General features: G+C 40.8%; 1 protein-coding gene and 2 long non-coding RNA genes across 6 annotated transcripts in view; 1 reads left to right on the top strand and 2 right to left on the bottom strand.

Annotated features, from left to right (window-relative positions):
* LOC144988999 (NLR family CARD domain-containing protein 3-like) overlaps positions 1–24,485 on the bottom strand; it is a 292,143-nt gene that overhangs the window by 181,591 nt on the left and 86,067 nt on the right. The gene's annotated exons all lie outside the window — the stretch shown is intronic.
* On the top strand, positions 645–23,753 carry LOC144989512 (uncharacterized). Of its 2 annotated transcripts, XR_013653758.1 has the most exons (3): positions 660–1,189; positions 19,688–21,968; positions 22,050–23,753. It is a non-coding gene; the product is annotated as an uncharacterized LOC144989512 (long non-coding RNA). The 2 variants fall into 2 exon arrangements; XR_013653752.1 differs by having other exon boundaries at positions 645–1,189; positions 19,688–22,102.
* LOC144989575 (uncharacterized) lies at positions 6,010–10,357 on the bottom strand. Its single transcript, XR_013653833.1, has 2 exons — positions 10,255–10,357; positions 6,010–8,300 (listed from the first exon to the last, which is right to left on the bottom strand). It is a non-coding gene; the product is annotated as an uncharacterized LOC144989575 (long non-coding RNA).

The raw sequence follows: 24,485 nt of genomic DNA, 5'->3' as shown, positions 1-24,485 counted from the left end.
TTGTGTAGCTTCTCTTGTAGAAAATCATGCTCCCTCCACAGCTCACTGTGACGTTACTTTCTGTTAGGCAGTTAGCCGCTCAGCCCAGTGGAAATTTCAAAATAAAAGCACTTCTATTGCAGCTTTACTTCTGTTGTGAGTTAATGTGTTGTGGGTTATTGTGTTGTGTTGTGAGTTATTGTGTTGTGTTGTGAGTTAATGTGTTGTGTTGTGAGTTAATGTGTTGTGAGTTATTGTGTTGTGAGTTAATGTGTTGTGTTGTGAGTTAATGTGTTGTGTTGTGAGTTATTGTGTTGTGTTGTGAGTTAATGTGTTGTGTTGTGAGTTAATGTGTTGTGTTGTGAGTTATTGTGTTGTGTTGTGAGTTAATGTGTTGTGTTGTGAGTTAATGTGTTGTGTGTAAAGTTAATGTGTTGTGTGTAAAGTTAATGTGTTGTGTGTAAAGTTAATGTGTTGTGTTGTGACCCTTCTGGGCCACCGTAGTTTATTCATCTTAAACGACTTTATCTTAACAAAGAGGCAAAATTTGAATTTGAAAAAAAAAATTGAACAAAGAGGCAAACATAGTAAGTAATGAATCGAGTGAAACATTTGATTGAATTTCCCAGAAAAAAACTGGGAACATTATGACTGACGTGTGTAGATTTACTCCAGACCAGCTGGTGGCGCTAAAGCACAATGACGCTGTTAGCCAAACAGAGAAGAAGAACAGCACGAGGCGCTAGCAGCGTTAGCTTGTTAGCAGGCTAGCAGCGTTAGCTTGTTAGCAGGCTAGCAGGGTTAGCTTGTTAGCAGGCTAGCAGCGTTAGCTTGTGTTGAGAGGACGGTGGTGTTTTCTTGGGACGTTTGTGAGGTTTTTGGACATAAAGGACGATACGTGGTTCGTGTGGGAACTCTCAGCATTTTCCAAAGTGTCGTAAATGAGTGAAGAAGTGTTGAACGGAAAGACAACGTGGATTGCTGTGATTGTGAGACTAGCAGATGATCGATCGGAGCTGAAGAGGACGGCGGTGTTTGTGGGAGTTGGAGCTGAAGATCGGAGCAGGAACCATGTCTTCAGAACCTCAGGAAGGTTCTGTCAGAGAACAACTTTCTGCTGCTGAAGGAACCATCGTCCAGAACGAGGAGGAGCTCTGTCGTCAGCGCAGACTGCTGGATAGCAGCTGGAACCCGCAGCTACACGTAGTCGGTATGTATCATGTGACTAAACATTTAAATGTAACGACGCTGAATTTGGATTCCGATTCGCGAGCGCACTAAAGGAACATCCACTGCATTTGTCCACCTTGGACCAGGTCCTGTTCAAAAACCGCTGAACCGATTCCTGGATTAAATTCTGATTTGAGCAGCTGGGAAATGAAAAGACACACAAGAGTCTGCATGAATGTTCAAACCTTTTCCAAAAGGGGAGAGGTGGAGAAACACGACCTGTTAGGCTCTGTGGCTGTCCTCTCTCTGTTCTCAAGGCTAAAAGGCTGTTTTATTATCCATTAAGGGAAGATGTAAACATACTAGATACGTCATTAGAATGGTGTGTTTGTGTCTAGTCTGCATTGCAGGTGTTGTGGCTCCATAAACACTTCAGTACAGTAAGAAAACAGAGACCACAAGTTAGAAACGCGTGACAGAAAAATAAACTTCCTGGTTGAATGAATGTCAAAATGAAAAGGAAAAAAAACAGCTGCTACCCTTTTTTTAAGAAGACACACATGTGTCTTCCCTGCTGGTTCATCACCACGGTATTTAAAAATCCCACTCTGTCACAGGTCTAGCCATAAAGTGAAAGAGCATCAAGACAACTAAGCTGGCGTATTCAGGAGCTGAGTGAGGAACCTTACAACCGCCCGGACGCATTTCTAACCGAGCGACCGCATTTTACAACTACCTGCAACCCAAACTGAGCGGTGATCCCGCCTGGTTCCTCTTTGCTCACTCACCTGGGTTTGCTCAGGGGTGTCTTTGTCACTCTTTACAAGACTCGTCAGCATATTCGTGTTATAATGAATATTCTGTAGGAAAGACCGTCTTTATTTTAATTTGTTGCATATATTTTTCAAATTTTAGTAGAAATATGAATCATGACTAAAGTGGTCAATAGTCATGAAGATACTGAAGCTACTGTCACCTAACCTTCTGTACAGACTAATCATTACCTTATTGTCATATTAAAATAAAGAATATGTCAATATTTCACTTGTATATATTTAGGAATTTTTCATATTAAAAAATGGATCAGATTTCATCATAAATCCTCAATAGCTCTGAAGATGCTAGATTTTTTTTGACATAATCTTTATTGTATTAGGAAGATACGGTGATGATTAGTCAGTACAGGAAGTTCTGTGTCAGTAACTACAACATCTTTAGAGCTTTTGAAGATTTCTGACCAAATCTGATCCAATTGTTAATATGAAAAATTCCTAAAGATAAACATAGTGAATTTATGATATAATCTTGATTGTAGGACAACAAGGTCATGATTAGTCAGTACAAAATGTTTGGGGACATTTGCTTTAGTATCTTAGAGCTATTGTGCACACATGTTATGATTCATATGTCTATTAAATTTTTAAAACTATATGCAATTAAAAAGAGATTGACTTTCTCACTAAATATGTAATCTAGCATGAATATTCTGACAAGTCTTTATTACCCGTTCATATAGATATAGACATGTATTTCCTTTTTAAAGGTTTATTGACTATTACAGAATGGTGTTTCACAGATGATGCACTTTGTTGACGGTCCCTTGGCAGCCGCTTCGCTGCATGTCTGCATTCACAGCTTGAAGAGGAAAATTCTGATTAAAAGGCAAAAAAAAAAAAAATCTATTTTTCTTTTGAAATGCATTTGTAGTTCACTCTGTGTGTTAATACGAAATAATAGGTGTGTACGAAAAAATCAGTTCTACAAAATATCGCGATATTTCATTTGGTGATACTTATATCAATCAAAATGCTGTCAGGACGATATTATTTAAGCATTTCTGAGCGTCCTTCAGTGTCTGACTATTGTTTTCCACTTCACCCTCCGACCTCTAGTTGGCAGCAGATCACACAGAGCCTCTTTAAGCTGCAACACACTACACAAGACAACAGGAAGACTGCAGCCAGAGGCAGCTGGTTCTGTTGTTAAGAGACATGAACTACTTCGTTTATACTTGGGGTGGATACCAAACAGAAACTCTGTTTCATTTTGCTGCCAGCAACATGTAAAAACGTGGATTGCTGTGCTTTTTAGCTGCTCAGATAAATGGCGTATACTTATAAAGCGCTTTCTACCTTCTTTTGAAGGCCCAAAGCAATTTACAGTCACAGTCCCATTCACCCATTCACACACACATTCACACACTGATGGCGCCTCCGCTGCCGAATATGGCGCCAACCTCCCACCAGAGGCAAGGTGGGGTTCAGTGTCTTGCCCAAGGACACTTCGACACATGGGCGTGCAAGGCGGGAATCGAACCTGCAATCTTACGATCATGGGTCGACCGCCCTACCGCTGCACCATGGCCGCCCAAAACGAATGAAGCAGCGCAGCGGCTAACTAGGGTTGTGCTGATGGACGATGGTATCATGATGGGTGACTGACCTCACAATGGAGAGACACCATCGTGATCCCCGCCACGCTGCGAGTCGACACCATAAGCTGCAGTTACATGAGCAAAATATCTGAATTGGATCAATGGTCGGATTAGAATTCAGCCGTGTATATGGGTGCAGAAAAATGTTTTCAGATTAGGGTTGGGCGATGTCCCCTAAATTGGCCGTTGACTATGTTTGCAGTCAACCATCGGGATGGGGGGGGGGGGGGGGGGGGGGCTATTTTTAATTTTTCGTTTTTCGTTCTTATATAATTGCTATTCCTTATTTTACTTTATTACTTTAATTATTTTATTTCCCAAATAATGACTCATCCGCAATAATCCAGTCTAAACTGGGGGAAGTGACTTAAAAAAAATAAAATAAACAAAATAGAAAAGAAGTGGTCCGGTCCTGCGTTTGATTAGACTGGTGGAGCGAGCGACCGTGTCTCTAGCAGAGCAGATGGACTTACAGTTTTGTGTTTTAGGGGAAGTAAGGATGCTTTGTTACGTGTGGGAGACTTAGGACTATGATCCGTCCAGCAGCTCTACGTGAAAGAGCAACCGGAATTTAGGAGAAGCGGGTCTCCCGGTAAAAGTGTGTCGGGGCAGAGCTCGGAGCGCTAGCTTAGCTAACGCAGTGTGTAAGCTTCGAAGCAGAAAGGCCGCTCAGTCCTTAGAAACCGTTCAAACATTTGTGTTTTCAGTCGTGTTCCGACAAAATAAAGGCTGATTGTTTTATGAAATAATTTTTGCAGGTTCGAGGGAGGTAGGCACTGAGCAGAAACAAATGACTCAAAGACTGCAAGCTAGAATAAAATGTGTCTTTTTATTCCCCGCTTCAAAACAGTCACACAACATAACACAGGAGTTTAAGCCATGCAGTTTCAACAGAAAACATTTCATCTGCCCCTACCGTGACACATGGACTGGAGAGCCAACAGTCCCGATAGAGTGGCTTGAACAAAAACTCCGGCTGGGCGTTCGTACGTAACCCACAGCAGACTCTGAATAAAGTTGGGCAGGGCTCGACATAGCCATTTGTCCGCTGGCCCGGTCCTGTTTTTCGAGCAGTGCGGACCACAAGACTTTACTTTTCACTTGTCCGCTCGGGCCACTAAAATATTTAACGGTTTATATATTCTTCACCTTTTTCAATAAAGTAAATTTTGCGAAAACGCGTAGATTTACCTCGTCTTCATAATTTAGTTTTTCTGCTAGTCCTGTGTTCAGACTTCAAGGGTTTCTATGGGAAACCTTTGATCACTTCTCCTCCTCTCCCGCCTGCGCGCGCGCGGCTTTCACTGCCGAGCACCACGCGGCACGCGCTCACTACTTTTTTTTCCAAACTTTATTGAATGTAACAATTCAATACAAAACAATGTTAAACAGCAACAACGAAGGCACAAGCCAGTGGGTTATTATTACATTTGATTATAAATCCGACACTGTCACTGAAGAGAGACTGAAGCATGTCAGAGATGTGGAAGACATGGCAGGAATAGATAGGAATATGTTAGATGGAGTAATGGGTATAATTAGTAGTATGGACAGCAAGATATTTAATGAATGCATTGAAGATGAAACTGTAACCACTAAGCTTTAAGCTGAATGTCAAAGAATCAAAGGCAACTCCAAATACCTGAATCTCAGACTCAAATGCAGTAGAATGTTAAACTACTTAATTTAGTTTTTCTTTACAACACTGTAAGCAGTAAGTATTTCTAGTTAGCTGAATGATCTCAGTTAGACCTGCACAATATGAGGAAAACTCGCGATATGCGATATCAGAGATTAAAATTGCGATAACGATATAATTTGCGGTATATAAACAAACAGCAAAATAACCAAATAACCATTCCCAGTTTAAAAATTATACTCCAAATGAGCCACGTTGACATAGGTTACAAACATCTAACATAACATGGCTCCATCTGATTGGTCAACAATGTGAAGGCGTCCATCCGATTGGTCAAATGCATTAAGGGATTTATTTGCTTCGTTAAATGGTTCAAGCTGCCATTAGATTGTTTTAACACATTTAAGGTTTATGATTTATTGCGATATTTGCCGTTAGAAGCAGCATGAAAACTTCTGAACTAGTGTTACCTACTACACTGCAGTGCTCTCTTCAAAACATCTGAAACAGACTAGAGCAGATTTAAGTTTGATATGCTCTATTTTTAGTCATTGAAAAGTGTATAAATAAGTGTCACCAGAATGCACCAAATTGCACCATATTAAAAGTTTCCGGGGGGGCATGCCCACAGACCCCCCTAAAGTTGCAAGCACCTGCGGAGCGGCGGGTCCCGCTATGCGCGGTGTCGGGCCAGTAACTTTCAGGCAGGGCCAGTAAGTTTCAAAAACTACTGGCCCTGTGGGCCAGTGCAAATTTCTGGGCTATGTCAACCCCTGGTTGGGCTTCCTTATCTTTTATATTCTTTGATGAGCGTGAGGAAAAGGAGGGCCGGTCCCTTCCCGCAGGCTCACCCTGCACGTAGACTCATCCTATACCATCATAAACATGTCAGACTATCTTCTACAGAGCACTCCTTTTACGGGTCAGTAACAGGATAAAATTCTAAACATTGTCAGGATATGCTCTACAGAGTCCTCCCTTAACAGGATGAAACTTTATATTAAACATTCCTTTTGGGGGTCAGTCATAGAAACATCATAAACATATCAAGACATTCTCCTTTTTTGGTTATTAGCAACATAGAACCTTATATAAGAGTACATAAGAGTTTACATAAGTATTCCTTTTTTGGATGGTCAGCCACAGAACATTATCTTTAATGCAGGGCAGAAGGCTCCCCCCCTGCCTACAGTGCATTATCCATCTCATTCCACCCCTTGGTCTGGGGCTGACCATCAATTAAGGAAATGATTCCCATCCCCGGCATGTGAATCCCAAGTAATAAAACGATATTCTCGTGCTCCTAAATAATATAAGGATTCATTCTGGATATGATGCACAGCAAAATCAAGCAAATCTACCCGAGACGGAAAATGCCTGATGGTACGGCGATAATTACATGAAATCCAGTAATCATCTACAAAAATTTCCTGTTGACATGAAGGATCAAGGCGGACAGAATATTTTTCTGTTCCAAATGAATCATCTCTGGTAGATAGAATAATTTTCATTTGAAAGCCAAATTATAGATCAATTTAGAAACCTCGCGTCGCACGTGACGAATGTACACACAGGTTAGGATATTGCAAAGCGTCAAAACAGCGATAATAACTATTAATATGATCAAGGGAGGCACAACGGTTGTCCGAGCTGTTACAGACATCCCAGAAAAGATATCCCACCAGTGGTGCGCAGAGTGTTGTTCCACCATTCTAGCGGCATGTACCACCTTATTCTTTGTTATGACCGTGGATATCATGAGTCTGGAAACGTTGGACCTATAAGAATTGATTATCTTTTGGACCTCCGTGGAACGGTTCAGTGCGCATATGAATCGCTCCAGGGATACCTTCCATGGCATGTGAAGAACATTCCACTGCAACATGGTAAGGTGAGATTCTGAAGTAAAATTGGTCAATTGATAGGTCACATTTTTCCATTTCCAGATATTCACGTTCTTTAAACATCCAGAAAAAGGTGTCCACAGCAACATCGGATGGGGGTTAATCGTGGCTATACAGATAGTGTGGGGAGCTATCTGCCATAGCAAGTCAGAAGGTTTTTCTACATACCATTCGCATAGTGCCGTGTCTTCGGTTAAACATGGTTCTCGATATCTACTTGTCACTAAACAGGCCATCCCTTGATCCGTCTGATCACATGTACTAAGGTCATAGGTAAGATTAGTCTGTGGACTAAACCAGTCGCCTTTCAGGATCACATACCAATAACCTGTGAGGGTTACGACAGGCAAAACATGATACTTACATACTGGCGTATGTGCAGTAACATTCATTTGCACCCATCTGACAGTGCAAGCGGTAGCATTACATATGGTCTTCTCAGGATGTATGTGCAACCATAGTCCGTCAGAGATATTCCACAAATTCCTCCACTCGTGAGGATTGTTAGTTGTTACAATCCTCTTGAATCTGACCTGTTGTAGACGTGCATGTAATCCTTGCACGTTACAGATCGTCATATCCAATGCTTTTGTCACATTTTTCAACACCGTGGCTGCCTCGTTAACCGCAGTCACAGTCCATCCAAACTGAGCGAAGAAAACTTTCGCCGCCTGCTGTTGGGTCAAGACAGTGGTTGGCATCCATGCACCCACAGAATGCAAGGCCTGTGAAGCATCTTGACCAGCGCTTGACAGCATAGAGCGAGTTACCTCCGTATTCGCAGTGTTAGACAGACCAAGGATAGTTCCAGCTCCACCCAGCAGGCTGTCATACCATGCCCGCTTTTGATGAACTCCATGGCAGGCAGGTATGGGTGGCATGGAGCACAGTCCAAGTGACATCCACATGATTTCTTTGTTGAGCCAGCTTTTGGCAGGTATTTATTACCGGAACCATGCAATCTGGAAGGGTTGCTTAATTACTGTAAGTCGTGTAGCTGGTGTTCCGCTGCTGCCGCAGCAGAGGCTGACGAGGGCCAGGATAGCACCGAGTGCGTGGACCCCCATGTCCCATGAGCCGGTACTGCAACCTCCGTGGCGGAAGGACTGGCGTAGGGAGAGAACCATGGTTCTTAGGTGGTGACCGTCCGATCAGCAGTCTCCACGGTAACATCCTGTAAAATATAGTTACTTAACACACAAATTAATCTTCCCTCAAATAACATTTATTGGCAGGAACATTATCCCACTTATCTTCGCCAGGATACATCACAGTTAGTCAGTCCTGGTAAAACATCCATTCCAATTATCCATTCTTTAATGGGTGTTATTATAACGGAGTATTGCTTTATTGGCATATTTTCAATTTTTTTAAGGGCAGCGTTACTGTTTTACCCATCACTACGCACCCCCCTAACCCAGTCAATGTTACAGTTGAACCTTTAAATTTATGAGGGTTTCCATGTAGCAAGGTGGCTGCTGCCCCAGTGTCAATCAGAGCCACCACTGATTGAATTGATTTCTTCCAATAAATGTCTACCATGACATGGGGTCTAATGTCATCAGCAGACCATTTTACAGATCAAATTACTGGGGCTTGGCCTAATCCCTAATCAAAATTAGGGAGATCCAACAGATTTGGGTAAAGACGGCTTTTCTTTTTGTCTTTATTTTTACCCTTTTTCCTTTTTCTTTTTCTGTTTCTTTCTCTGGATGCTTTTGCTATTTGATAAGATTCATCTTCATCCTCACTGCTTGAAGATTCAGAGGTTGACTCTTGTTGCTTTCGTTCGTTAGTTCTGACATCTCTCTGTACTGAGCTTCTATCATCACTCAGTGTTTGAGAGTGTATAAGAGACTGTAAAAATCCCTTAAAGTCAGCCCATTCTGCACAGGAGATTTTTAGCCCCCTTTTTCTGCACATTTCTCGCAGCTCTGCAGTTGGTTTCCCATCAATCTCTGAGAGAGGAACTCCCCCCTTCACTAAAGCTGACCAGATATCTCGACAGGAGGGGCCACCGCCCTCCTCTGACAGTCTGACTATCCACAGGTCAAGAGGTTCATCCCCTTTTCTCCTCAACCTATTAACCAGATGAGCTACCTCCTCAGAGATGTAGTCCTCCAAAGTTCTGGTTATAACAGGCTGTGGTTGATCCTGTGGCACTGCTTCATACATTTGATGTCCGTGCTCATCCATAACAGGATGTCCATTAACGTCCGTTAATGGTCTCATTAAAGGAGGCACCTGTTGCTCTACACGGCGTCTCCTTATTACCGGATTAGCCCTAAGCGAGGGCCCTCCGTCACCCCACTCATAAAATCCTCCTCCTTCATGGGAGTCGTCCCAGATGTTGCCATCCCAGCTTTCAGGGTCCCAATCATCCCTGTTTCCGAGTTTAGCCATAAAGGCTCTGATTTGAGGCCCCTCGAGCTTGCGTGGAGGTTTATTATTTTTCCTCCTGTTTACTTTTGACACATGAGCAATGGCTCGCTCAGCCAGCCTGGCATGAGTTTGAGCCTTTATTTCTAACTTCATGATTTTTTGTTTCAGCAATGAAATCTCTGCTGTCTGCGCAGAGAGATCATTTGCTTGCTGCAGCATCTGCGTCTCCTGCTGCATTCTCCTCTGATACTGATCTTTCCATGCACAGACACACATCCACATGCGCCTCTGAGCCCCTCCCAACGGAGCTTTCGGCTGAACAGTAATGCGACGTAATGCAGCCAGCACGGCGGCTGGAGACCCGTCATCACACTCACTGGACCAGTCCTCTGATCGCCCTCCCCCGTCCCGCAGGCACATAGCGACCTCTTTCCACGGACCGGTCCATCCTGGACAAATATCTTCCTCTTTTTCCTCAGATTTTTTCTGGGTTTTCCTCTTAAACATTGTTTCTATTCAGTGTATCCTCCCACAAACTTGTTGATCCTGTTCGTGACGCCAAAATGTTTTATGAAATAATTTTTGCAGGTTCGAGGGAGGTAGGCACTGAGCAGAAACAAATGACTCAAAGACTGCAAGCTAGAATAAAATGTGTCTTTTTATTCCCCGCTTCAAAACAGTCACACAACATAACACAGGAGTTTAAGCCATGCAGTTTCAACAGAAAACATTTCATCTGCCCCTACCGTGACACATGGACTGGAGAGCCAACAGTCCCGATAGAGTGGCTTGAACAAAAACTCCGGCTGGGCGTTCGTACGTAACCCACAGCTGACTCTAAATAAAGTTGGGCTTCCTTATCTTTTATATTCTTTGATGAGCGTGAGGAAAAGGAGGGCCGGTCCCTTCCCGCAGGCTCACCCTGCACGTAGACTCATCCTATACCATCATAAACATGTCAGACTATCTTCTACAGAGCACTCCTTTTACGGGTCAGTAACAGGATACAATTCTAAACCTTGTCAGGATATGCTCTACAGAGTCCTCCCTTAACAGGATAAAACTTTATATTAAACATTCCTTTTGGGGGTCAATCATAACAGGATAAGATAACATTGTCAGGATATGCCCTACAGAGTCCTCCCTTAACAGGATGAAACTTTATATTAAACATTCCTTTTGGGGGTCAGTCATAGAAACATCATAAACATATCAAGACATTCTCCTTTTTTGGTTATTAGCAACATAGAACCTTATATAAGAGTACATAAGAGTTTACATAAGTATTCCTTTTTTGGATGGTCAGCCACAGAACATTATCTTTAATGTAGGGCAGAAGGCTCCCCCCCTGCCTACAGTGCATTATCCATGTCACTGATGTTATTCCCACATATTTACGTACAGCCAAGATGCAGATTGCAGCGTTTCATGCATGGATTTTATGTTCATGCTAATGTTGTTAGCCTGTGTTAGCACACTGCTAATCCTGGCTTCCGGCTCCGTTCAACAGAAAAAGCACTGACCACACGGATTAAAATTAAAATGATGCGCGAAGAGGCGCTTCATAATAACCGTAACATTAATAAAAGCATGTTTTGGAGATCATCTTGTATAATACCGAGCTGACGTATCTATCTATTTAGCCGCTCGGCGGAACTAAGTTTCACTTCCGGTTTTTAAAAACACTACTGCGCATGTGCGAATGATTTATTCTGACTGAAAGTGTGACCCATGTGAATGTTTTTTATAATCTGAAAAAGTTTTCTGGGCTCATCTACACGGTTGGATTCTAATCCGACCAATGATTCGATCAAGATATTTTGTTCATGTAACCGCGGCTTATGGTGTTGACTCGCAGCGTGGCGGGGACGTGGCATCACGATGGTGCCTCTCCATCGGGATGTCAGTCACCCATCACGATGGACGATGGTATCGTCCATCGGCACAACCCTATTTCAGATTATAACAAACGTTAACATGGGGTCACACTTTCGGTTGCAATAAATCATTGGCCCATGCGCAGTGGTGTTTGTAATACAGGAAGAGGAAATGAGTTCCGCCGAGGGGCTACATACATAGATATGTCAGCTCCGTAATATGTGAGATGATCTTCTAAACCTGCTTTTATTAATGTTTGCTCGTCATTTTGATTTTAATCCGTGTGGCCAGTGCTTTGTCTGTTGAAGAAGGGAGCTGGAAAGAAGCCAGAGCTAGCAGTATGCTAACATGGGCTAACAACAGTAGCTTTGGGTGAACATAATCCATGCGGGAAATACTGCAATCTGCATCCTGGCTGTGGGATGTGGATGTGGGAGTAACATCAGCCTTCAGGGCTCCAGACTAACTAACACTGTGGCCCCCAATTGAAAATTTTAGGGGCACAACCAGAAAATTTAGGGGCGCATACCGTAAATCAACATGCTAACCAAATCTACTAATTACCACTGTATTACTAATAAATACTTTAATAATAGATGCAGAAATTACAATGTGCTGTTTCAAATTCAGTGTCACATTTTATTCTGCACTTTTGAAGATGCAACAACAGTTAAACTGACAGCACCATCACTGTCATGACAGTACAAATAGTAAACTAAATACCATACATTTAGAATTAAAAAAAAGTTTTTAGTAACAAGGTGATTACCGTAGTAACCTTTCTGTCATTTCACAGTTTCAAACAATACTTAAATGTATGTAAACGTTAGAGGATGGAAATTCATGTTGGTGACACCAAATAGGTGCAGCCAAGATGCACAGTAATTTGAGATCACCCAGATGGACTCAACGCTGCACAGATCACCTGGTGTGAGACGTACGATTTTGTTTTTGCTCCAACATCACCTGTCAATCAAAACAAAAATATGACCAGAAAGGGGTGGGAGCAAGACCCCAACCTGAGCGAACACAGCTGGAAATGTAGTACTGAACTGACTGAAAGCTGCCCTGATGACTACAAAACAATGCATTATGGGACATGTGTCCTGATTGGTTTTTGTAGTTCAGTGATCAATTAAAATAATTTAAAATACCTATTGATTAAAAAAGTAAGTAAGTAAGTAATTTAAGTAATTTTAATTTATATAGCACCTTTCACAGAGAGCGACTCACAAAGTGCTTCACAATGTTAAAACAATATAAAATCAGAAGCGATACCCAATAAAACGCACACAGGCATATAAACAAACAAACAGGCAGAAGTGAACACAAGTAAAAGTCAGCTACAAAAAAAGGCTACATACATTACAAAACATTCAAATCAATCTAAAATATATAATATCACAGATCATACTGAAGGGGGAAGAGGCATATTAAAACGAAATTGAATGTTAAGGACAACAACTTCCTGTTGTCCTTCAGTCTTGCTTTAGCTTCGCCTACATGCCCCCCCCCCCCCCCCCCCCCCCCCCCGGCCTGGTTTACCCAACGATCCAGGCGCGGCGCTGGTTCACCTCAAACACGTCTATTGTTGCATTTTCCCCACGTGTTTTAAGTGTCTAAAACTAAATCGTGTTGTTTCTCACACATGTTTAAAGTTCAAGCCCCCGCATGTAGGTGTGGGACATTTATGCTCCTCAGCTGACCATCTCCCGCGGGAGCAGTGTGCTGCCGTAAACAGCCATGCATGAGAACCATGGTTTGCTCCGCGAGTTTGAGACCCCTGCTGTACACTCTGGCACTGGTACACTAGCCGCAGGTCGGAAGAATGAATCAATAGTTCACTTGCTCATAGCTCAGACGCACATATCAGGTTGTGTGAATATTTGTCTCCGTTTCCTTCCCACAGATGTTCACACGCTCAATTATCTCTAGGCCCCTCCCCCTCCACGCATTTTAGCCACTTACAGAGGCTTTCCCTATTCTCACACGCAGTGGCCGCCTCACAGACAGGTATAACTCAATGACACGCGAGAGTGTGTTCGTGTTTCAAGAGTATTTGTGCGAGTGTGTGTGTTTGCATGCGTGTGCGCTTGCATCTCATTTATTATTTCATTGATTATTTCATTGCTCATTGACGTGCCCCTTCCACGTTTAATGTATAAAAAATACAGAGGGTGGGGGAGCACATGTGCGACTGGATGTAAAATTCAGTGGCACACTCTCAAATTTTGGTCGCAAAATGTGACCATTTGGTCGCAGTCTGGAGCCCTGGCCTTTATTTTGTTGGGACACGACTGGAAACACAAATCCACGTGATTGTTTGAACAGTTTCTAAGGACTGAGCGACATTTCTGCTTTAAGCTCACACACCGCCCCAAACAAAGCCGCTTTGTGTGCTGGCGGTCCGAGCTCTGCCCGGATACACACTTTTAGACCCGGTTCTCCTGAGTTTGGTAGCTCGTTCACCTAGAGCTGCGAGACGGATCACAGTCCTAAGTCTCCAACACATAGCGCACCAGTAACAAAGCTTCTTCCCTATCCCTTAAACACAAAGCTGTAAGTCCGTGCTCCACCGGTCCACTTGACTAGTTAAGTGCAGGAGCAGACTACTTCTTTTCTATTTTGCTCATTTGTTTTGTTAAAGTCACTTCTCTCAGTTTATACTGGATCCTTGCGGATGAGTCATTAGGTGGGTAATAAATTAAAGTAAAAAGGTAAAATTACAAATAATAATTGTATAACAATTATAATAACAAATAATTACCACCCCCCCAGACGATTTCATGGTCCATCCCGATGGTTTACTGCAAACATCGTCAACTGCCAATTTAAGGGACATCGCCCAACCCTATGGCTAATGCACTTAGGATTGGCTAAAATGCTATCGGTAAAGCGGGCCAAAGTTCTGCAGAACCTCTAAGCAATAGATTCTAGTTGAGAGATCTGATGGATCAGAGGGATGTGTACAACATTCTGAAAAAAGGCCGACATCGTGGTGATCAGCGTTACCAGTTTACCTCCACGTGTGAGAAAGCGTGGCAGCACAACGGTGCAGGGCAGACTGTGATGTCAAAAAAAGCATCTTTGTCACATTAAAGCAGGTTTCCTTCATTTTGTCGTGCTGCCTCATTATCACACTTTACTGTTTCTGGATAGAATCATTGCTTTCAGGCTCCTGAACCGTTTAAAAGTACTGGAGAAGGCAGGAAGGCAGAAGCTCCATTGGGCAATGTTGTAATAAACAGCATTTTATTTCCCCAATAGAAACTAATTGGTTAAGGCATTGTTTTTCAACCTTTTTCGAGCCAGGGCACACTTCATCCTAGACAAAAATCTCGCGGCACACCAGCATCCAAAAATGAAAAAAGGAGAAACTCTGTAGTCTGTATTAATGTGCAGTCCCTCTGCAGTCTCGCGTGCATTTTTGTGATAATTGTTGCAGAAAAAGGAGCTGGATGTTGCAGCTGTTTTTTTCTAAAAGATGTAATAAAAGTTAAGTTAGTTTTCTGTAATAATTTTTAACTAAATTATTTGAAATTTTACGTTGGTAGTTGTTTTTCCCTTAAGTTTATTAACATGCAGTTTTATGTAACCTCACAAAATATATATATATTCTTTCTAAATAATTATTCAATTTTTCAATGTTGCTGCAAAGGCAACTGTAATTTTTCAACAATTAAATGATCACAATATATTTGATAATTTAACAAAAAAAACTAACATTATTGTTATTTTTTCTGTAGCTCCACAAAAAGTGAACATGTTGAAGTTTTATTAGTTTTCTCTTGTCTTAATCAAAGATGAAGTCTGTGAAAACTTTAACAAAAATGTTATATGTCTTTTGAAATGATTAAATTGTTTCAATTTAGTTCAATTGTTTCTGTTGGCCACTTCACCTTAATCCTGTTTCTCAAATGTTTTTATTACTTCTATTTAAGCTTATCTTTTCAAAAGTGACTGACGTCTGAAAGCAAATTCCTCCTTCAATCCACACGTTGTTAGAAAAGTATCTCAGTTAGAAAGATGACTTGGACCAAACTATGGGATGTTTGGCTGTTAGTAAACACAGACTTTAAAGGAGAACTAAACTGTTGACCTCTGATTTCTAGGGGTGTGACAAAGTATCGATATGGTGATATATCGCAGTATTTAGTCCTGTGATTAATTCTCGATACGTCTTCATCAAGTATCGACCTTTTATTTACGTGTAAAGACCCTCTAAAACGTCATATTAAGCATTATTTGGCAAGACAATTCTTCAGAGGGTAGATAGTGGGCACTCGAGAAATTGGGTGTTGTGGGCGGACGAAGAAGAATACACATTCAAACAAAGATGGTGAAGGAGGAAAACAAGGAGAATAGCTAGCGCACCAACTTAAAAGATGTGCCGCCAGCTTTAAAGCTGCATCACCCGGAGTTGGGTGACAAAGACGTGGCTGTTGCTGCCTGAAGTCAACGCAGCCCGGCGCAGATTTTTCCAGGCGAAGCTACCATTGTCTTCTGTGAGAGCAGGGACACAAATGGAAAACGGGCTCCGCCCCCCTGCAGCGAGGTGGAGAATGGGGGATTTCGGTTTTTTATTGAATGCATTAGAGCCACACTTTGACATTTCCTTAAAAAAAAAAAGTATTTAAAAAAAAAAGTAAAAAAAAGTATTTTATGAGTTTTCTTATTCCTAACTAGTCAGTGTTTTATCAGGACCTGTTTGGATGCTGATATCCTGGAGATGGAAAATGTTTTCAGATTTGGGTAATTTCCCACGGCACACCTGTCTATGTCCTGCAACACACCAGTTGAAAAACACTAGGTTACGGCACATTCATTCTTTGTTTTTTCTTATACTGAAATATATTTTGTTGTGCAAATCATACAGTTTTGACTGTTCCGTTTCTATATTTTTAGCTACCAAAATAAAAGCACTATTAATTTGTTTGGGTAAAAGCAGCTGATATAGGAGATACAGTTAGAGTGCTTAACATTAAGATCATTAAATAAACTGAATTTGACCATTTTATTACAATGAAAGACATGTTGAAATTCAAGTAGAGTTTTTTCAAAGTCATATTTAAAAGAAAAGAAAAACGAAAGAAAATATGTTTAGGTAAAATATTAGGATATGTATTGCGTCACCAGACTCTTGCCAATACACCCCCCTACAAAATAATTAGATGCTTGCTGTCACATTTAAGGTTTATCAGAAGAGTTATTGAGGCCAGAAGTCAGAATCTGTGAAGATCTTTCAAACCTAACCAAACTACAGCTGATCTATTCCCGTGTTTCTCCACGTAGCTGATAGCTGCAGTTTAAACTCTGCTTCATAATCGTGTCTCTATGCATTTCCAGGGTTTTCAAGACAGTTGTTCTGCATTATGCGCATATCTACACCTTTTACTATGGTGGGGGGTTCTCCTTTCATGTTCTTACCTCTCTCCATATCGTTCTCATGATGTTCTCTCCTAGGTCCTCTTTACTGAAGTCGCACAACAACACATTAGGGCTGCTCCGTATATTTAGGAGAAAATGAATGTAAGACTTCTATGTTCACCTTATGGTTGTGATAGTACTCTACATAGAAAATATGATAATAAAAAGCCTCTTGTTAGCCCCCCCTGCTCTGAAAAATGAAAGCTCCGCCCCGCTGCCTCACCGGATTTGACCAGCAAATATCGGCCAATAAGGTCAACCAGAAAAATTAATGCCCCAAGTGACAAACACACTCCTGAATTCTGCCCCCCCAAGAGACAGAAAACGCCCCATTAACACATAAACCCAAGCAAGCCCGCAAAGGGGAAGTGAGGCGCAGGATCACCGCTCAGTTAGGATTGCAGGCGTGCAGTAGTATAATGTGGGGTCGCTCAGTTAGGATTGCTCCCAGGCGGTTGTAAGGTTCACTCACTCAGTTCCTGAATACACCTGCTCAGTTGTCTCATTCAATTATTGGCAGCCATGAAATGCCATATGATGTTATTTTACGTGATCACTAATTTTAATCTTGAATAAAAAGCAAAACAATACAATGTTTTTGATCCAAATTAAAGATGAGAGTTTTTAGTATCAGAACTTTCTCATTACTGTCCAATCCGAGAGAGGGATGCATCATAGCAGAGGTAGTCAAATGAACTACATAATTAAAGTTTAATAAAGAAAAGTTACACAGATGTTTTGAGGCAGAGTAAACACTGAAATCTTCAGGACGACATATAATGTTTATAGAATGATTAAGCTTAAAAAAACAGAAAAAACTGACAGCATAGCAAATATCAAATATAAACATCCTGGTGGCAGACAGAATTTTCATTAATAAAAGCTGTAGCACATGATCAAGTCAGAAAAAATGAAAACAATGTCTAGAAATACCATCCAGTTTCAGGTCTGACTCCTCCCCCATGAGGACATGTATACCATCACTTTTACCAGCTAATTCAGAAACAACAAAGCCTCTTGGATAAGAGGTGAAACGTCTTCTAACTTTAAAAACTAAGTCCAGATGGCAGCCCCTAAACCTACTACTATGATGGAATCAACCTGGATGAATGAGAGTTTTCATAGAAATATGTCTAGAAACTCTGCAAAAAGGTTAAACTAAAGGGTAAGAATACAATGAAAGCCATGATTACATTTATTTAAAAGAAATGAAACAAATAATAAAGCAGTTATTTAAATAAAAATACCAAGGCAAGGCAAGTTTATTTGTAGAGCACAATTCGTACACAAAGTAATTCAAGGTGCTTCACAAAACAGAAAAGTGCATTAAAATCACAATACATCATAGAAATAATCAACAGAAAATTTACTTTAAAAGAAAAGGAAGAAAAAAAAAAGATTTAAAAAGAAAGGAAGGGAAAGAAAAGTGCAGATAGGACCTTTCAGTCATATACACGGCTAAACAGAAATGTTTTAAGTCTAGATTTGAACAGAACACAGAAGAGGCCTGTCTTACGACTTCAGGGAGGCTGTTCCAGATTTTAGCTGCAGAATATTGAAACGCTGATTCCCCTTGTTTAGTTCTGACTCTGGGAATCAACAGGAGGCCGGCCCCTGAGGTCCTCAGAGTACGAGATGGTTCATATGGCACTAACATGTCAGAGATGTACTTTGGTGCTCGGCCATGGAGAGACTTGTTCACAAGCAGAGCTGCATTAAAGTCTATTCTTTGAGGTACAGGGAGCCAGTGCAAAGACCTGAGCACAGGACTAATGTGATCATACTTCCTGGTTCTGGTCAGGACTCGAGCAGCAGCATTCTGGATTTACTGAAGCTGTTTTACAGCTCGTTTGGAGAGGCCACATTCTAAAAGTATTTAATCAAGCTACATCTGCTATTGTATGTTTGTGGGCATTGGCTGCAGCCAATCAGCTTACTTATTTAAGGGACGACAGTGGCTCAGGTGGTTGAGCGGGTCGTCCAATGATCAACAGAACAGAACAGAATAAGGCAGAAAAAGAACAGAAACACCCACTCGAGCACAGGTGTAAGATCACATTTGCACAAATAGTGTGCGTGACTGAAATGCTTTGTGTGTATTTGTATGCATAAGTATGTGCTTATTAAAAATATAATCAATCTAACTAAAGTCTAGCCTAAATTAATAAAGTGGTTCATTCAAATATACTCCTTGTGTGTCAGAAGATTCATAACCACATGTTGTAACAGTAAAATATGTCCAACACAAGAGGTCTTCAGCTCTCATCTGTTTGGTCAGCTGCTGGACAGGAAGTTGGGGGAAAAAAATTGTTTCAAAATGAGAAAATTGAGTCTGTAAAAAAATACCATTTGGATTGAGACACGGTGAGTGAAAGAAGGCGTCTTTGTTAAGAAAGATAAACCTTCTCTTAATAAGAGGTGGTCCCAGGTTAAATCAGTCCCAGACAAACAAACCAAACCAGTTTCACTTCCAGGTCTTTAGAAGTCCTTTGTTCTCAGCTAGAGTTGGAGAGACAGGGGCTACACTCCCCAACCTGGCCATCTCTTTCAGCTGTTAATGTCATTTAGTTTAGGTAAAAGGCTATCAAGTTTTTCCAGTTTCAAGTTTGACTCCTCCCCCAAGAGCACTTATAAACCTGCTTTTTCACCAGCTAATCCACAATTGACAATTTGGATAAAAGGTGAAATGTTTTCAATTTTAAGAATGATAATGCCCAGATGGCATTTTTTAAACCTACTACTGTGATGGAAACAAACTGTATGAATGAGAGTCTTCACAGACAATTGGTGTTTTTACATATGCAGTTAATAGTGTTTATTAACAACACACAAAGTCCTCAAAACATAAAAAGTGTATCTTTTGTTTTTCTGCAGTCCTCCCCCAGGATTGGGTGACTGAAGATCTCTGCAACCGACAAAGGAACTTCAGAGTTGAACTGGAGAAACCGGACCCTCCGCATTATAAAGAGGAACCGGAGGTACCAGAACCATCACAGATTAAAGATGAACCAGGGGAACTCTGCATCAGTCAGGATGAAGATCATCTTGATCTGAAGCAGGAGACTGATACCTTGCTGGAGATTCCTACGTATGAGGAAGATGAGAACAGTGAAGCAGATCTAAACAATCAGCAGAGCTTTAATGTAACTGATAGTCAGGATGAAGAAGGAAACCAACATGAAGAACCAACATCAACTACAGATGAAGAGACAGACCCACAGAACAGAGATCAGAGGAAGAGGAGAGACAGAAGTCATGTCCAAAGTGTGGACAGCTCTCACAGTGAGTGTGACTCTGATGGTAGTAGAAAGGATGATTTGGTTAAGAAACACAAAGAATCTTCAAAACAGAAAAAACTTTCCTCCTTCAAGTCTGGCGAAAACTCAAGAATCGCTAACAAACCATTTAATGTAGGAACTCGATCAGGAGAAAAGTCCCTTTCTTGTAAAGAATGTAATAAAGGTTTTAGTGATTCATCTCATCTCCGAAGACACATGAGAACTCATAGAGGAGAGAAGCGATTTTCATGTAAAGAATGTGACGTTAGTTTTAGTCAAAGATGTAATCTGAAAACACACACGAGAACTCACACAGGAGAGAAGCCTTTTTCTTGTAACGAATGTAAAAAAAGTTTTAGTCGTGTATCTCATCTCAAGAGCCACATGAGAACTCATACAGGAGAGAAGCCTTTTACTTGTAAAGAATGTCGAAAAGGTTTTAGTGAATCGTCTAGTCTCAAAAATCACATGAGAACTCACACAGGAGAATGGCCTTTTTCTTGTAAAGAATGTGCTAAACCTTTTAGTCAATTATCTGAGCTCAAAAAACACATGAGAACTCATACAGGAGAAAAGCCCTTTTCTTGTAAAGAATGTGACAAAAGTTTTAATCGTACATCTCATCTTAAGAGACACATGAGAACTCACACAGGAGAGAAGCCTTTTTCTTGCAAAGAATGTGATAAAAGTTTTAGTCAATTACCACATCTCCAAAAACACATGAGAACTCACACAGGAGAGAAGCCTTATTCTTGTAAAGAATGTAAGAAAAGTTTTAGTAATGTATCTAATCTCAAAACACACACGAGAATTCATACAGGAGAAAAGCCTTTTTCTTGTATAGAATGCAAAAAATGTTTTAGTGATTCATCTAGTCTCAAAAAACACATGAGAACTCACATGAGAGAAAAACATTTTTTTCAATTTTAAAACATTTTAACATAGGATTTATTAAAAACTTTAAACTCAGAAAAACTTGACACTGGAACACAAGGTTTACATGAGAAGAGGGAAAGATTTGGAAAAAGTACACATTTTCTTCCATAAGGACAGAAACTAGCATTTTATTAAAAATTATGATTTTTTAGATTGAAATATTTTAAGCCTTGGTTTTATGTTGCCATATACGTATGGGATATACCGCTTACATACCTTCTTTAAAAGCCAGAAGTACTTAACATTCAGTCCCATTCACTCCCACACACCCATTCACACACTGATGGCAGCTGTACTGTCTCACACTGGCACCAACCTATAACCACCAGGATCAATGTGGAGTTCAGTTTTGTTCAATGACACATGGACGGGCAAAGTGGTAATTGTACCTGTGATATTCTGATCAGAGGTCGACCACTCTACCTCTGCAGCACAGCCGATCACTTTGGTTTCTGTATTTCATAAAATTTGAATATTTTAACTTATTTGTATATTTTGGTTAATTTTTGTTTTTAATATTTAAAACTCTCGGGATCAAACCCTAATGTGCTCATATACTCCAAAGCAGCCCGAGCTTTCATTACATGAACACAGAACCACAGACTGTTGGCCTACATAACACATTGATGCAGTCATTCAATAAGAAGGAGACACAAGTTAGTGTTGAACACATAACAATTGTAGCTGTCACAAAATAAGTTTTCATTTTGTAAATGTTCTTTATGTTCAATGTTTTGTGACTCATTGCTGACCCCTTGTGGTGAACTGAAAATTGATTGTGCATGCGCTGTCCATGCGTTTGGTCATAAAAAGTCTGATGGGCAGCATTAGCGTTATAAGAAAGAAAGCAGAGAACAAGCTGGAAGAAGACGGAACAGAGCATGGTGCAAAGACTTTCAAATGGAAAAGCAACTCCTTAAAATTTGATCAGAGGGCACACGGTAATATTGTTTCATTTTATTGTAATTTTGTATATCTTTATGTATAAATGTAATCTGAAAGTGTAATTTGTTTTTCTTTAGTTTTTCACGGTGATTCGTTTGGTTACGTGAAAAATAAACAACCAAAAGATCAGCAGTCGGAGCGTGGCTTTTTCCTGATCATATTGAAAAACTTGAGGAGCAGCTATAGTGAAAAACGTGACCTGTCGGTGCCACGAGAGAAGCTAGCGGGAGTCGTCCTTGGTGCCATTGGAAAAGGCCTGCAGCAGCTAGAGCTGAAGAAGAGCACAGCCACATCATGGAGACGAAAATGGACTGAACTTCTCAGCACAGTGCATTTTATGCCTAACAGGTCAGACTGTATCATTAGAGTCGGTTAGAAAAAGAAGACCAAAAAAAAAAGGAAAAAAAAAAAGACTAATGTTACTGATGTTCTAAGTTACTTGTTATTAGTGTGTTACTTGATGCCTTTTGAATTTTGTTATTGTTGAACATTTAAAGATAGTGATTTGTTAATCCTGTTCTGATAATGACTACTGAAACTTGTGAATTAGAGGCAATAATGAATGCGTTACAGTCTGAAAAGGCTCAACTGGAAGAAAAGTTAAACAGTGTTTACCTTGATGAGTCAGAAAAGGAACAAATTGAGGTACGCATAGGAGAGATTTGTGCAGACCTGGAAATACACAAAATTGAAATACAACCAGGTTCTCATGCTGACCCGCAAGTTAGATGTTCTGAAAGAGAGAAACGTTTGACTGAAAGGATGTTTGAGTTGAAGAAAGATGAGTTGATAAAGAGAGAGAAAAGCTTTTTGTCAACTTACATGCAGTTCAAGGCAGAAGTTCAGTTGACAAGATCTAAACTTAAAGTGCAATGCTCCAAATCAGAGCTAGTTGAGAGAATTCGCTCGATTGAACAGTCTGAATGTGATGTAAAACATAATTATGAGTCAATACGTGTTATAACTGCACCGCCTCAAGACATTAGGAGGAAAATGGACAGTTGTACATCAGTCTCTGCTGAACTCATTCTACTGGTGAAAAGGCGTTATGCAGACGTAGACAAGGAGTTTGACGCTGAAGCAGTAAAAGAATCACTTCAGAAGTTACTCCAAAGACAGGATGCGAAGTCAATATATGGCTCAACGGTATCAAGAGCAGAAAAGAGTCAGCATGATTTAAGTTCTCAAAGCAGTCATGTAACAGCAAAAAGGGCAGAAGCTGCCGCACGCTTAGCAGCAAAAAGGGCTGAAGTTAATCGAGAAATTGAAATATCCTCGCAGAGACGGGAGATTGTTGTTCAACAAGAAAGGCTAAAAATGTTGGAAATTCACAGGGATCTTGAGGCAATCGAAGCAGAATATAATGTGTATGTCGAAAAGGAAACAAAGGCAAATGCTGAAATAAGAGACATTGAGGTAGAAGCCACTTCACTAAGTCAGCCGTTGGAACAGTGGCACAGTTCCTTGCAACCTCAAGTTCATCTGAGTGCAGCTCCACTTTCTTTTCCAGCCACAAGAAATGTTCAGGATTCCGAGAAAGTTGCAGTTCCCCAAACTAGTGACATTCAGATCCCAGGTAAAGATAGTGAGGTGTCCCTAGTTGAGGCACTGAAAGAATCCCTGACAATGACAAGACTTCCAGCTCCAGAACCGTTTGTGTTTAGTGGAGATCCTCTCAAGTTTGTAGAGTGGAGAACATGTTTCAAGGCTCTTATAGAAAGTGGTTGTGTAAGTTCAGCACATAGACTGTTCTATTTGAAAAAATACATAAGTGGAGAAGCTCTTAGTGTGTTGGAGGGAACGTTCTATCGCAGTGACGAGGAAGCCTACGTTCAGGCTTGGGGGGCCTTGAATAAGCGATATGGCCATCCTTTTGTAATTCAGAGAGCATTCAGAGGAAAATTAAGCAGCTGGCCAAAGATTGGGTCAAAAGAGTCGCTTAGATTGAGAGAGTTCAGTGATTTTTCTCATTTCATGTAAGAATGCAATGCCCTATGTGCAAGGTCTCAAGATTTTGGATGACTGTGAGGAAAATCAAAAAATACTCCTGAAACTTCCTGACTGGGTGACTGCTCGATGGAATAGACATGTGACTAAAACGTTGGATGAGGAAAAGGAATATCCTGGATTTGTTGAGTTTGCAGAATTTGTGGCAAAAGAAGCGCAAATAGCATGCAATCCAGTCTCGTCTTTGTTAGCATTAAAAGGACTTGAGAACCCAATCAAGGAGCAAAAACGCATTAAGGCAAGTGCCTTGAATACAACAAAGACAATCAAAAACTCGAGGACCTGTGGTGCAGTGCAGAGTAACAAATCATATCCTGACACCTTTCCAGCTCGGAACAAAAGTCGGATTGAATGTATTTGCTGTAAGGAAAGTCACTTTATCTACAAATGTGAAAAATTCGCAGCAATGTCCCTTCAAGAAAAGAGAAAGTTTGTTATTGAAAACAATATGTGTTTTGGCTGCCTCAGAGTTGGACACATTTCAAGGAACTGCCGCCAGAAAGCCA

The sequence above is a fragment of the Oryzias latipes genome, chromosome 2 (assembly GCF_053564925.1).
Source record: "Oryzias latipes strain Hd-rR chromosome 2, Olatipes_Hd-rR_3.1".
Lineage (NCBI taxonomy): Eukaryota > Metazoa > Chordata > Actinopteri > Beloniformes > Adrianichthyidae > Oryzias > Oryzias latipes.
Note: the sequence above shows the minus strand (reverse complement) of the source record. Positions and strands in the feature narration are given on the sequence as shown.